The sequence below is a fragment of the Ictalurus furcatus genome, chromosome 19 (assembly GCF_023375685.1).
Source record: "Ictalurus furcatus strain D&B chromosome 19, Billie_1.0, whole genome shotgun sequence".
Lineage (NCBI taxonomy): Eukaryota > Metazoa > Chordata > Actinopteri > Siluriformes > Ictaluridae > Ictalurus > Ictalurus furcatus.
The window spans coordinates 13,530,199-13,545,340 of record NC_071273.1 but is presented as its reverse complement, the minus strand read 5'-3'; the positions used below and the strand labels follow the sequence as shown (position 1 = coordinate 13,545,340).

Here is a 15,142-nt window from a genome sequence, read left to right as displayed (position 1 = left end):
ACTGAACACCTTTCAGGTGAATTGGAACTCATGTAGCTGAATGGGCACAAGTCCCCACAACCACATTACAAAATCTAGTGAAAATCCTTCCCAGGACCAGAAATGGTGCAAAAATGGTGACATTGTTTAGGTCTCATATTTCAACACTACCAGTGAAGTCACATAATACATTGACTGGTATTGTACACATAGCATAGAGAATTCCAAAGATGTTTTTTAGGGATGTCTCTTTTTTTCTCAATTCTTTAGTTCATTTTAGTGTCATCAAATGATGACAGTGGCATATGTTGGTCCTCACTTGGTGTGTCACCCACTGGGGCAACTGTTGTTATTGTTTTTTGACAGCTCTAACAAATCACTTGCAAACAGAAAAAACCTTATGCTGCAACAAAGGTAAAACATAAGGAAAAATTATTCAGCTCAACTTTTCAAAGTTATTTACCTGTCACACACAGCACCATATAAAAGCGTTTGCTTCTTGTTGTACAATTTGTGCCGTTACCACTAACCTCCACAACCTAAAGTTCCATATTTACGTTAATGGGGGCACATGAACTACTGAGTCAAATAATTGCCTTGCATCCATTTGCCGTATCTGAAGCAACAGAATCCTTTGAAACATGACCCCAAGGCCAAACTTGAGCTTTAATCATAATTAACAAAGAAGCTGCTGAAGAATTTCAATCTTCTTAGAGTAGTTAAAAACTCCAATTAAAACCATTGAACTAAATCATCTTGAGGAAGTAATCAGCCTCTGATAGAACTGTGTACCTAATTAACACCGTGACATGCAGAGGAGAAAAACTTTTGAATTTCAGAGATGAGCGATCCTTTTGTTGGAGATTCTACATTCACTCTGTCTTCCAATTGGCTCTCTGTCTCTCTGTTGTTCAAAAAAATCTATATCAGTGGATGAACAGTGGGGAAATGGAGAAATCTACAGTACAGACATTGGTGCCAGTGCACAACTGACATAGATTTATGATCACCTAAGGTGAGACAGAGTTGAGACCAAGGCCAAATGAAGACCAACTAATCTGGTGATCAGACATGATGCACTCCGTAATACCTTTTTCCCTCTCCCAGTCTTTGCAATATATCTTACAATATAAATTGTTTCATACATCATAGACACAATGTATGCACTTACACTTTGTGTCAGTGTAAGAATTTTTTATTGAAATCTCAGCATGACCTCTGCTCTGATGTTCATTTAAAACCCACCAATAAGAGGGCGGTATAGTAGAATTTTTAAGATTACTGTTTTTATTAAGATTTTTCAAAATCTTTTTTGTCAAACGTCATTAGATAACACAAAGGTTTTATATAGCATGTCACTTGACATGAAAAACAGAAGAGGTCTCACATTACTGGTATACCATTTAAGATTTCTTAGTAACAGCACACTTCTAAAGCTTTAAGACCTTATTTATAAATAATTTTAAATAACCTTGCACTTCTTTTTTATGGGCATCCTATTCAAAATCTACATGAGGTAGATTTTAGTAGTTTTATTAAAATTGTAGTTAGATTAAGTTGACATTATTAGATATATTTATGTGACCAGTAAATTGGGTTCATGATAGTAGCAACTTTGATAGTAGTTGCTAATGATCACCATTAACACAACGTAGCATCATTAAAATAATAATAACAATAATAATAATAAAATTGAGAATCCTTGTTGATTTTATTGTTAGTATTTATTGTCTGGATTTTGTGCTCGGGTTATAGTGTACATTGTGCATCTTTTGTAGATGTTTTTCTCATGTCCTCACGGGTTTCCTCCAGGTTCTCCTGTTTTCTCCAATCTCCCATGAACTTGCCACTAGGAGGATTGGTTACATTAAATTGTATCTAGGTGGGAATAAGTGGGTGAATTCATCTTCATTACTGAAGATTAATGATTGAATTAATTATCTGGATTTCTGTTAACCCCACTTTGAGAATTGTGGCTCTACATTGTTGCAGCTTTGTAGGACTGGAAACTGATACACATACGGTATCTCACAAAAGTGAGTACACCCCTCACATTTTTGTAAATATTTGATTATATCTTTTCATGTGACAACACTGAAGAAATGACACTTTGCTACAATGTAAAGTAGTGAGTGTACAGCTTGTGTAACAGTGTAAATTTGCTGTCCTCTCAAAATAACTCAACACACAGCCATTAATGTCTAAACCGCTGGCAACAAAAGATATAATCAAATATTTACAAAAATGTGAGGGGTGTACTCACTTTTGTGAGATACTGTACCACCCATATACTGAATACATTTTTGGATCATTGTAACATAGAAACAGCTACAGAATCCTATATTTTGATAAACACTGTAGCTTTGACAAGTAAACTGTTATATGTACATACAGTATAAGCTGTTGTTTTAGTATACAACAGCTTGCTCATTTGCTGCTAGAACAGAACCTAATTTTGCTTTTTGCTATTTTCGTAACCGGCATCAATGCAGTGTGAATGTTTTTTTAAGCGCAATACATTTACAACATACAGAGGTGTTTTCTTTCAATATATGGTTTCCTATGACAGGCATGAATTTGAAACATTGTGAGCCTGCATCTGGTTAATAAATTTATCTTACTTTATTATGCCATGTCTACAGTTTTAGAACAACAGCATAAAACACTACATTAAACCAAACAGCACAAACCCTTTTCTGTAAAGCACAGGCCATATAAAACAAATTAATTGCAACTCAGGAAGTTTGTGCATTTATTGAAGTAGCTGTAAAGATGCTGCATTGATTTGCTGTAATAAATAGACATGCAGGAACTGGCACACAGGCTGCGGCTGAGGTGGAAAAAATAATATACATATGCATTTATATGGCACTTATGACTTTCTTGTCAGGCAATGATATTCTTAAGTGGAATGAAATAAGATCACTACAACACTGTACACAAATATATATATATATATATATATATATATATATATATATATATATATATATATATATATATATACATTCACTTGCTATATTACTATTACTGGACTGTCCATTTCTATTCCAGAGGAATGCATTGTGAGTATATGATGCTCTGTCCTATGAAGGGTGTGGTCACAACTTTAGTTCCTACCCGCAGTTACTGCCCATTTACTGTCTCACACAAAAAAGTAAGAGAAACTTAAAACTATGGTTTCATCTTATTCATTATTATATGACGTCTCATTAAATATACACAGTGCCCTCCACTAATATTGGCACCCTTGGTAAATATGACCAAAGAAGGCTTTGAAAAATTGTCTTTATTGTTTAACCTTTTCATCTTTTGTTAAAAAAATTCACAAAAAATACAAAAATGCTCTCATGGTTACCAAACAATTGCAAACAAAATACAGGTTTATCCAAAATGTGGTGTGCAGCAAAGGGTTGTTGAGCTTCACAAAATGGGAAGTGGCTATAAGGTTTATCAAAGAAAATCTTTATTAAAAATAGTAGTGCAACAATTATTGCTTCCCTTTTAGTCAATACTTTGTGCTACCTCCCTTTGCCAAGATAACAGCTCTGAGTCTTCTCCTATAATGCCTGATGAGGTTGGAAAATACATGGCAAGGGATCTGAGACCATTCCTCCATACAGAATCTCTCCAGATCTCCTCTCAGTTCACTCCACATGTTTTCTATGGCTTTCAAGGAGACTGGGATGGCCATGGCAGGACCTTGATTTTGTGGTCAGTAAACCATTAACGCGACTAACTTTCAACTTTGCAATTCTCCAGCTGTGATCCTCTTCACAGTGCATTGAGACAATATAGACACACGGCAACTCCAGGATGATTCATAATATTTTCAATTGACTGGAACTTCTTAATTGTTGCCCTGATGGTGGAAATGGGCATTTTCAATGCTTGTGCTATTTTCTTATAGCCACTTCCCATTTTGTGAAGCTCAACAACCTTTTGCCACACATCACATTTTGGATAAACCTGTGTTGTGTCTGTAATTGTTTGATATCCATGAGAGCTAAGTATTTTTGTGATTTTTTTTTTTAAACAAAAGATCAAAAAAGATAGAAAGGTTGAACAATAAAGACAATTTGTCACAGCCTTCTTTGGTCATATTTACCAAGTGTGAGCATATTAGTGGAGGGCACTGTATAGAGACATAAGATAAAAGAAAAATACAGTCTGGAAGGAAGTAGCAGAGATTGCTGGTGCCTCTGATGAGTGTACTTAGCTAGTGCAGTTAGTTTGCTTTTACTAATCTGCTAACATAACTATTACAAAGCCTAGCACATTATTACAAAGCCTAGCCTGACAGTGCAGGCATACAAACTTATCACATGCTAATGTAAATGTAGGTTAAGGCATCCAGATTATTTTATGTTTCAGTAAGCAGCACTCACAACTGCAACAGGAACAGATGGCTCTTAAATTCCTGACTTAACGATACATGGTTAAACCGCACAATTGCCTGAATGAAGTATAGCTCTGCTATTAGAGCAAATAATTTTGTAGTCACCAGCCCTGAAAGAAGTCAGCATAGTTAATATGAGGTTGGCCCTTTGTACACCTTTGATACAATTATTAAAATGCCATTATTTCAAGCACATCATGAAGAAATGGGGAGGTAAAATGTGTACAGGATGTTTGTGCTGTTAAATAAAATCCTACAGATGGGGAGGCATCTGTGATACCTATTACACTAATCTCTGTGATGGCTTTCAAATTATCCTAGTGTCATGTTTATAGAAAGTATATGGGCAAACCTTCCCTGCATTATTTTGAAAGTGTAATAAATAGAACCCAGAGGCAAGACCTAATCGCTGAGTCTATTTATCAAAATCTATTCATGAATTACGGTTGACATTTAGATTAGGGATGAAAAGACAACAAAGGGAAATCCGTAATCATAAATCCAAAAGAGAGGCTGGGATTATAACAAGACATGACTAGATTTACATGAAGTACTGAGAAGCTAGAGGGGAAAACGAGAAGAAACATGAGAAGCTACACTCAGAACTATCAGAAAGAACAGCAAGCAGGGGTATAAATGTACAGATTAATAGGACAAAATGAGGCTAATGATGACAAACAGGTACAAAAACTGATCAGGGAATAAGTACTCAGAGCAGAGCAGAACTGGGCTGTCATTCAATGTCAATGAAGATGAATTTCGTATCCATTACATCATATAAGTCTCGCCCATGACATGTCACACAGCATAAATTATAAAGTGATACTATAAATCAAAACATGATAAGTTAAAATGGGGCAGTGCTGGCTAAGTGGTTAAGACATTGGACTACTAATCAGAAATTCATTAGTTCAAATCCCAGCACCACCAAGCTGCCACCATTGGGCCCTTGAGCAAGGACCTTAACTGTCAACTTCTCAACTGGGTAAACGACATAAATGTAAGTTGCTCTGGATAGGGTGTCTGCCAAATGCCATAAATGTAAAATATCCTCACACTGTAGCTAATAGATAACACCAGAAAAACTTTAGCCCTAATCTGTTTCAATTTTGTGTTGCTGAGCATTGTGGAGAAGCCTGGAATCTCCTACCCATGTTGCCTCCTTCACACTAAAACACATGTGAAGTATAAGAGTGCAGGAAACAAGACATAGAAGATGGAATGCTTGAACCAGGAAGTAACACAGGAAATAAACAGGATTTCTCTGTCCATGGTCCATTCTTAAGCAGCTCTCTGAAAGCTACACAGTACTTATGGAATAAGGACCTTCCTCCTTTGGACTCAAAGGTAACAACTATTCAGGCTGCACTGTGATTTAAATATTTAAAGACAAATTCAGTGTACTAAACAAACCCAATAGCACAAATTCATGAACCACAGTAATTTAGCAGTGAAAACATCTCTACATTGTCACCAGCTTTGTTTCCCACTTACAGGTCACTAGTCTATTTTAGCTAACAAATTAAAAAAGGTTACAGACTGTTACATGATGTAGCAATGGACATATGGAACCCACACTAAAAAGCTTTTCATCCTTCTGTGTACAATTTACTATGACTCAGTGTACTGTTAATATGTTTTGCTTCATTTATAAGGGAACTCACTGGTTGCTGCTGACATTTTTTTTTAAAACTCAGCCTAATACCACAGCAAAGAATCGCAGCGGCAAAGTGTAGACAGATTCTGCTGCCTTCACTGTGAATGATACACCAAACTCCCAGATGTCAGAGTAACACTGGGTATGGAGGAGGTCTGTTAATCCACAAATCAATGTACTAATTCTGTATATAATATTTTATTTCATTTATATACTGTCTGTATATTGTATATGCAATATATACATATATTGTACATAATATATAAATACAGTAATATATAATATATTTACAGCTCATGGAAATCAAAAATCCAGTTTCTCTAAATATTAGAATAAAGAATTTATAATAGAGAAATGTCGACCTGAGAAGAGTTTTAATCAGCTAATTAACTCAAAACTACTAGTAACTGGTTTGTTGAGCATAGTATTACTGTGCTTGATTGGCCAGCCAACTCGCCTGACCTGAACCCCATAGAGAATCTATGAGACACCAGACCCAACAATACAGACGAGCTGAAGGCCGTTATCAAAGTAACCTGGGCTTCCAGAACACCTCAGCAGTGCCACAGGCTGATCGCCTCAATGCCACGCTGCATTGATGCAGTAATTCGTGCAAAAGGAGTGCTGAGTGCATAAATTAACATACTTTTCGAAGGTCGACATTTCTGTATTTTAATTTCTTTATTTTCAGATACTGGATTTTTGATTTCCAGGAGCTGTAAGCCGTAATCCTCAGGATTAAAACAAAAAAAAGGCTTGAAATATTTCACTATATGTGTAATGAATCTGGAATATATTATCATATTTTCATATATATATATATATATATATATATATATATATATATATATATATATATATATATATATATAATAAAATTATTGAAATTTACTAAAATTAATAAAATTATTAACTTTTCCATGATATTCAAATTTTAGATGCACCTGCACGTGTGTGTGTGTGTGTGTGTGTGTGTGTGTGTGTGTGTGTGTAACGTCGACTGTGCACCAGACCTTCCCATAATAAGTAATAATCACATAAGAGGCTGTCTTCACTGATGTTGTTGTGGCAGATTGGATAAATCCCCACAGCTACGCTGCTAGTGGAACCTAGGTTATTATAATAGCAAATGGGATCTAAATTCCACCCTGTGTGTGCAAAGTTTGTATGTTCTCCCGGTGCTTTGGGGGTTTCCTCCAGGTACTCCGGTTTCCTCCCCCAGCCCAAAGACAGCTGTAGGCTAATTGGCATTTCACACAATCCTAGTGTGTGAATGGGTGTGTGAATGTCCGTGTGTGATTGTGCCCTGCGATGGGTTAGCACCCTGTCCATGGTGTTGTCTTGTGTCCTGAGTTCCCTGCGATAAGCTCTAGGCTCCCCCACAACCCTGTGTAAGATAAGTGCTATGGATGGATGTTATAATACAGTATCATCAAAACATTTATGCTTGCCACTCACTGGATGTTTTTTGTTGTTTGCACCATTCTGTGTAAACTCTGGAGACTGCTGTTTTTCGTTTCATATCTATATTCAATAAAAGAAGTAGTTAGAGTACAAACACTGCATATTATATATCCAGGGTGTATCTTCTGCACTGTCAGTATGTATTCTTCACCTGGTAAATATTCCCAGGTGTTTGTTTTATATATCCAATTTTAATGCAGAAGAGAATGAACAAAAAGAACAACCCAGTCATTAACAGCTGAGCTGAATCAGGTGTGTTAAAGCAGAGAAATCATCCAACTGTGAAGGGCTCTAGAAATGCAGGACAAAAATTACACACTCCTGGGTTAATAGCTATGTGCCACAGTATAAGTGTTGTGAACTACTAGTTAAGCATGAAATGAAGTCTGCAGACCAAAATGAGAGCAAGAAAACCTGATCTCATGACAAATTCCTAAGACAAATTCCTCATGACAAATTCCTTCAACCAAGTGCTGGTGATTCTGTTGGATTTTATTTAAATAAAAACGTAAGAATTTGTACGAAAAGGTACTGCTATTACCTAACCTAGGGAACATAACCCTAACATTTACCTTATGGCTGTTAGTCCAAGCCTAGCTTATGGCTAGGCTATAGTCAAAAATGTGTAACACATTAATGGAGGAAAGGCGAAACTATTTTTTTAAACAAACAGGCAATATATGATGGTAAGAAGGAGTGGAAAACGTTTTCTCACATATTATTCTACATTGATACTGGTAGTGATTTTTTGTGTGTTGCTCAAATCTCTCTATGCTTGGTAGTGAGTGTTGTTATCTTTACTTCACTGCTGGCTGCTATACAGTAGTTGTAGTGGTAGCCCCGGGCTACTGCGATATCCACACAAATGATGATATGCATACAAGGTAGTTACAGAATGTACACAATGTGAACAAATCAGATGTCTTCCCAGAATAAATAAAAATGCTGGTCAGAAATGCTTACATATGCTTACATAAGATGCATCCATGCAGTGAATCACAGCCTACAAGTGGATACCACCACCACTTCCACTGGCTGTCAAAACCTCGATTCACATCTAATATGCATCAATTTAACTTTGTTCAACTTTGTCATGTTGCTTAGCTGTCACTAATATTTGTCAGCTCTCACTGAAAATAACTGGCTTCTGGGCACTTTCTCATGGTACATTGCTGCTGATGAGAATTCAGTTCTATTCAGTTTTATTTGTATAGTTCTTTTTACAAAGGACATTGTCTCGAAGCAGCTTTCCAGAAACATATAAACACAGGATACAGATTTCAAATGTGTGAATTTATCCCTAATGAGCAAGCCGGTGATGACGGTGGCAAGGAAAATCTCCTTAAGACAATATGAGGAAGAAACCTTGAGAGGAACCAGACTCAAAAGGGAACCCATCCTCATCTGGGTAACAACGGATAGTGTAAAAGTATGTGGTAATTGCAGTCCTAAACCCATAGCAGCAACCGTAGTCCTAGCGACTACAGCAAAATTGACCATGTGAAATTGAGGTCCAAAACCATTCCCATGTTACTTCAAGTGCCGCCATCGACAGCAATCTCCAGGCTGCACAGCTTGGGGCCATCTTCAGCAGCAGAATGTAGTCTCCAGTTGATGAGAAGTCCAACCAGAAGTAGGGTACCAGGAAGGATCAGGCAGGTCCGGAGAGCAGAAAGGGTCAGGATTACTGGCATCTCAGGAGTGTCATGTGAGTATCTCTCTGAGACATACAGCTGTGTGTCATCAGCATAATAGTGGAAGTTAATTCCGTGTTTATGAATAATTTGACCCAAAGGTAGCATATATAAAGTAAAAAGCAGTGGGCCTAAAACAGAACCTTGCAGAACACCAAACTTTACTTCAGTATGCACAGAGAAGTCGCCATTTACATCTACAAACTGATCGCGATTAGTCAAACAAGACCTGAGCCAGGAGACCTGAGCAAACAAGACCTGAGCCAGTTGTTGGCATTAAGGGTCGTTCCCTTAATGCCAACAACATTTTCTAGTCTACCAAGGAGAATAGTATGATCAATGGTATCAAAAGCTGCACTAAGGTCAAGCAACACAAGCAAGGAGACACAACCCTGATCAGAGGCCAGTATCAAGTCATTTACCACTTTAACCAGCGCTGTCTCTGTGCTATAATGAGGCCTAAATCCTGAATGATACATTTCATGAATATTATTCCTATGTTGTACATGGATAGCTGCTGTGCTACAACCTTTTCTAGGATCTTGTAGATAAAGGGAAGATTTGATATTGGCCTATAGCTGGACAGTTAACAGGGATTGAGGTCAGATTTTTTAATCAGGGGTTTAATAACTGCTAGTTTAAATGATTTAGGTACATAGCCAGTGTTAAGGGAAGAATGGATTATTTTTAGATGGGGTTTGATTACTTCTGGAATAATCTGCTTGAAGAAACATGTAGGTAAGGGATCTAGTATACAAGTTGATGATTTTGATGAAGAAATTAATTAAATAATTCGGTCTCTCTTAGGGGAGTAAAACATTCTAATCATTGATCGGATATTGTTATTATTATCTACAGAGTTAGTTATAAGACTGTCTGGTTTTAAATTAATAGCCTGAATTTCATGTGAAATATTTTCAGTTTTGCTAATGAAAAGATACATGAAATCATCGCTACTTTATATACTATATTCAAAGTTAATTTTGCTAAATTTTTCGTGAATAGAAATCTATTATTGTTTTTGTTATCTTCAGTTAGGGTGGAGAGATGGACTCATCTAGCAGCACTAGAGATGTTCTATAGTTCAGAAGGCACTCCTTCCACACTGTTTGAAATACTACGAATTTGGTTTGACGCCATTTACGTTCTAATTGTCGAGCGGTCTGTTTTAAGGTGCGTGTGTAATCGTTATACCAGGGTGCTAGCTTTTTCTCTCTAATTATTTTCCTTTAAAGTGGCGCTACCTTATCTAGCATGTAGCGGAACGTTGACTCTAAGAATTCAGTCACCTGATCAAGTTCTTTGGGATCAGACGGTGATCCAATTATAGTTGATAACTCTGGGAGGTTATTGATGAAACTCTGTGCAGTACTGTAGCTGACGTGAATGTACGTTTGATGCAGTAGTGTGGCAAGGTGCAAATATTATGATCAATATGCAATTTAAATGAGATGAGATAATGGTCTGAGATAGCTTCAGACTGCGGAAATGTGTCTATATTCTCCATATTTAATCCAAATGTTAGTATAAGAACACAGGGTTAGTTTGTTTGCTGAGTTCGATTCAGAGACACAGTAAAAACATAATAACCGATTACTCATTAGTCATGAAAAAAAGAACTTTTGCAAGTGCATGTAAAAATCCTGGAAAGCAACTGCGCATGGAAAACTGAGCGAGTGCTATAGTCTCTTCTTTTCTGAATATGAAGCCATCTTTTTGCAGCTGCCACCTACCAGTCTCTATGTTGATAAATGTTTCTAATAAAAAAAGAAAAAGTACATACACTTTAACAACCTACACTATCCAGGTGATTGCTGGTTAGGAGGCGTGAAATAGAATGCTAGGTACTGTATGTATGTATAACCATGAATATCTGACAGGGTTACCTGTCCGTCAGAATCAGCAAGAAGTTTCCAGTAAAAAAGGCTTATTTTAAATAGCATTTATCACAGAATGTTTTGCATGCTTGTCCACCATAAGTCATACAAAATTACACCTGCCTATTTTCGATTCTCACTTATAATGCCCACCATCAAAAGATATTATTCAGGACGTGATATGTCCCATGAGTCACCCATGCTCAGATCTGCAGTAGGTAGAGAGGGATGTTCTATTATTATTTAATGACACATATATTTCAGTGATGGTAATATATTTTAAAATATTCCAGTGGAGGTGGTGAATTATTGTCTGGCCTAAAATTATATGGTCTGGCCTACAATGCAAAATAACCTTCCAGCTGATATGTATATAGTTACATTTATACTTATTCATTTGGAATAAAAGTTTATCTAATGCAGACACACGCAAACCAAACATGTAGCTGTTTGAGGAGGAGATTGAAATAGAAGAAAAAGTATCACCAAATGCCCAGAATCAATGTGCATAACAGATGTGGGCTGAACAGCAAAAAAATGCTAACTTTATTCACAAAGCATTCAGGCTACAAATAATAAAGTCACAATACCTGATAATATTCATCATATACCTAAACACTACTACTACTACTACTACTACTAATAATAATAATAATAATAATAATAATAATAATACATTACATTTAAAACATACATTAAATATGGTCTAGTAGTTTATTTGCTATATATTAATTAATAAAGCATATTTGATATTACATTAGATATTAAGTCTATGAGGCTTCATAACAAATTGGTAGATAGACCTTTAGAAAAACCTGAGACAGAAAGGTATGGTGTTGTGCTTCTGAACCAGACTGCAGTGATTTCATCTTCATTTAGTTTCTGCTTTGGTATTTCCCATAAACAATGGACTGGGTGACTGTCCTCAGTCTCTAATCTGCCACTCTGTGTTTAAGCTCAGTGACTGAAAGATGTCACACATCGCTGCACAGCCTCACAATGCCTGCTGAGGACATGGCTGCTAAGGAGATTATACACATCATAAGCATTAGAGTTGTCTAGCCAACCTAGCCAGCTGCTGTTAAGTGTTCATAATCAGACCCTTATAACTGTAGACTGATAACATTAGGTCCAGGGCCAGGACTGGGAAAGGCTTTTAAAGATCCCGTTATAAGAGATGCCTTTGAAGTTCTAATCATGAATGACTGCCAAGTGGACCATATTTGTGGTTCTGCAGTAAGAAAATAAGGCTTTGACTAACATGCACATTAAATTGCATGATCTGTGCATTTAACATGCCTTTTGCTGGTAGAATGGCAGTGTTCTGCACTGGGTGGCATGGTGGTGCAGCGGGTAACATTGCTGCCTCACTATTCCAGGGTTCCCGAGCCTGGGTTACTGTCTGTGTGGAGTTTCTTCTTGTGTTCATGTGGTTTTCCCCTGGTTCTGTGGTTTTCTCCCACCTCCAAAAAACATGCCAGTAGCTGGATTGGCTCAGATAAATTGCCCCTAGATGGATCCGCTGTGACCCTGACCAAGTTAAAGTGGTGGCTGAAAGTGAGCGAGTGAAAGTGTTCCTGACTAAGGCTCAAATAAGTGTGCTAGCGACAACACTCAGCTCTTAACAAAAACCTTGACTTGTTTGTCTGTATCTATTCGGTGCAAAACTTGTGTGGTGCAGTGCAGTGTGGGGCAGGACGGTGTAGGGCAGTGCCGTAAATTATGGGAGTTCATTCACACCAGCTAATCTATGTGGCCAAAAGTATATGGACACCTGATCATCACACCCATATGTGGGTCTTCCCCAGATTATTGCCACAAAGTTGGAAGCACACGATTGTCTAGAATGTTTTTGTATGCTGTAGCATTACAGTTTCCCTTCACTGGAACTAGGAAGTCCAAATCTGCTCCAGAATGACAATGCCCTTGTGCACAAAGTGAGCTCCATGAAGATATGATTTGTTAAGGTTGAAGTGGAAGAACTCGAGTGGCCTGCACAGAGTCCCCACTTCAACCCCACTAAACACATTTGGGATGAACTGGAACACCAACTGCACCCCAGACCTCCTCACCCAACATCAGTACCTGACCTCACTAATGCTCTTGTGTCTGAATGAACACAAATCCCCACAGCCACGCTCCAAAATCTAATAGAACGCCTTCCCAGAAGAGTGGAGGTTGTTATAAGAGCAAAGGGGAAATAAATGTGTAATGGGATGTTAAAAAAGCACATATGGGTGTGATGGTCAGGTGTCAGCATACTTTTGGCCATATAATGTAGAAAAAAATGAAACTGCATAACATTTTTTAATCTTCATTTTTGACTGTAGCAGTACGTCAAAATGTTGACATATTAGCCGTGCTGAAAAGCCACAGAAACCATTACAGAATTTCTTATGGTTTCCACTACAAATACCATCACAAACCATCACCATTACCATTATTGGTCCTTAATGGTATCCACTAGACATAACATGGCACCAATTGAAGGCAACAAATGACCAGTAGAGACCTGCAAGGACCATTACGGTTTCAAATAAAACCAATACAATTTCCATTATAACCATTAAAACCATTACAGATTCTGTGAGGGTTTCTATTGTTTTGGGGGGTTTTTTCAGCAAGGATATAAAAAATTCTGTCGTATAATACCTGTTATCTCATTTTCTTGTGGTTATTACTGCAAGGTTATGTTGAACTATGGTTTAATTTTGAGATAAGTAACAAATTTGAGATAATAAGTACAATTTTTGAAAAATTTAAATTTCGGCAAAAAATAAAGAGAAATGTAAGCTGTGCATTTCTTTTTCTTTTCTGCCGGTGGAAATGGGTTTCAGTAAACTGTGAGAGAAACACAGAGAGAAAGGATGTGCAGATCCAGATCCCAAGCTTTTCCCAGGTTTTAGTGGAAGCAACCCGGAGGGAGGGAAAGGAGAGCAGGGCATGCGGGTTTAGGATGTGGCTATTGGACAGTTAATTTAGCAGGACTGGAACAGTCTGCCTAGTAGTGAAGGATTTGTGGAAGTACAACGAAGAATTGTCACAATCGAGGATATTTTTGCGCCCGGCTCGTGGATAATGAGTGGCGCTATTCCCAAGACTGCTGTCTTTATGTCAAACTCGAAGATATCGCATTGTTTACAATGGTAAGCAAACCATTATGGTAGACAATGGCTCTTATAGTTGTAAGAGCTTAGCAACACATTTCACAAATGTTCCCTATGTTTTCCCCTGTAGACTGATTAAACGAGTCATGTCTGTCAAAAGCATCAGTTGGCACATGCTACCTGATTTTTTTTTCTTTTAAGGCTTTATTTATTCGGTTAGCTTGTTATGCTAGCTAAACCTGCTAACAGTAATATGCTGCAGTGATGTTTCACACAGTATTTTGCACGTTTGTTGGGTCAAATTGCATAGTAAATACTTGTCAACATGCGGAAAGGTAATATGGAAGGCTCGAAGTGTCAAAAACGTCCGTAACAAAATACAGTGCAAATGAAGCATGGGTTTTGACTATGCGCTCACCGACGTCACTTCCGGCTGCGTTAAAAGCTGCAGCGCGAGAGCAAGGAAGTGCCACGATTTATTCCATTAGAATAGTATGTACTCTTTTTGTGAAGGAAAAAGTACATACTTTTGAGTGTGTCATGTAACAGAAAAGAACAGAACACTGTCACCGTAAACAAACTAATTCTTGTGTTTCAGCTTTTCATTATTCTTTGTATAATTTATACTATATAGTTTTATTTATCTTTCCCTTGATTTTATTTTTCCAAATTTCATTTACACTTCTATAAAATGTATCCTTGAATTCAGTGAAGCAAACTGTCACAACACTCCTCCCTCACACAGGATGTTGTGAGCAATATTGGCTGAAAAAGTACCGGAAATAGTAGACCATCTGGGTACTTTTAGTTTTTTAATCTCGGACACTATTTTGTATGGGCAGTGGACCCAACACCTGTTTCCACTAAACTTTACCACAGGTCAGGGGCTCTGAAACCTTTCGGTAGAGTTGGGGTACTCGATCCCAGACTAGGAGTCAAGTCTGGACTCGAGTCCTATTCTGAAT

The 15,142-nt window shown here is 37.4% G+C and overlaps 1 protein-coding gene across 1 annotated transcript in view; it reads left to right on the top strand.

Annotated features, from left to right (window-relative positions):
- Positions 1–14,005: 14,005 nt before the first annotated feature.
- LOC128623070 (xylosyl- and glucuronyltransferase LARGE1) overlaps positions 14,006–15,142 on the top strand; it is an 81,867-nt gene continuing 80,730 nt past the window's right edge. Inside the window, exon 1 of the mRNA XM_053649938.1 lies at positions 14,006–14,216. The gene's annotated coding sequence lies outside the window, so the exon portion shown is untranslated. The remainder of the gene's footprint in view (positions 14,217–15,142) is intronic.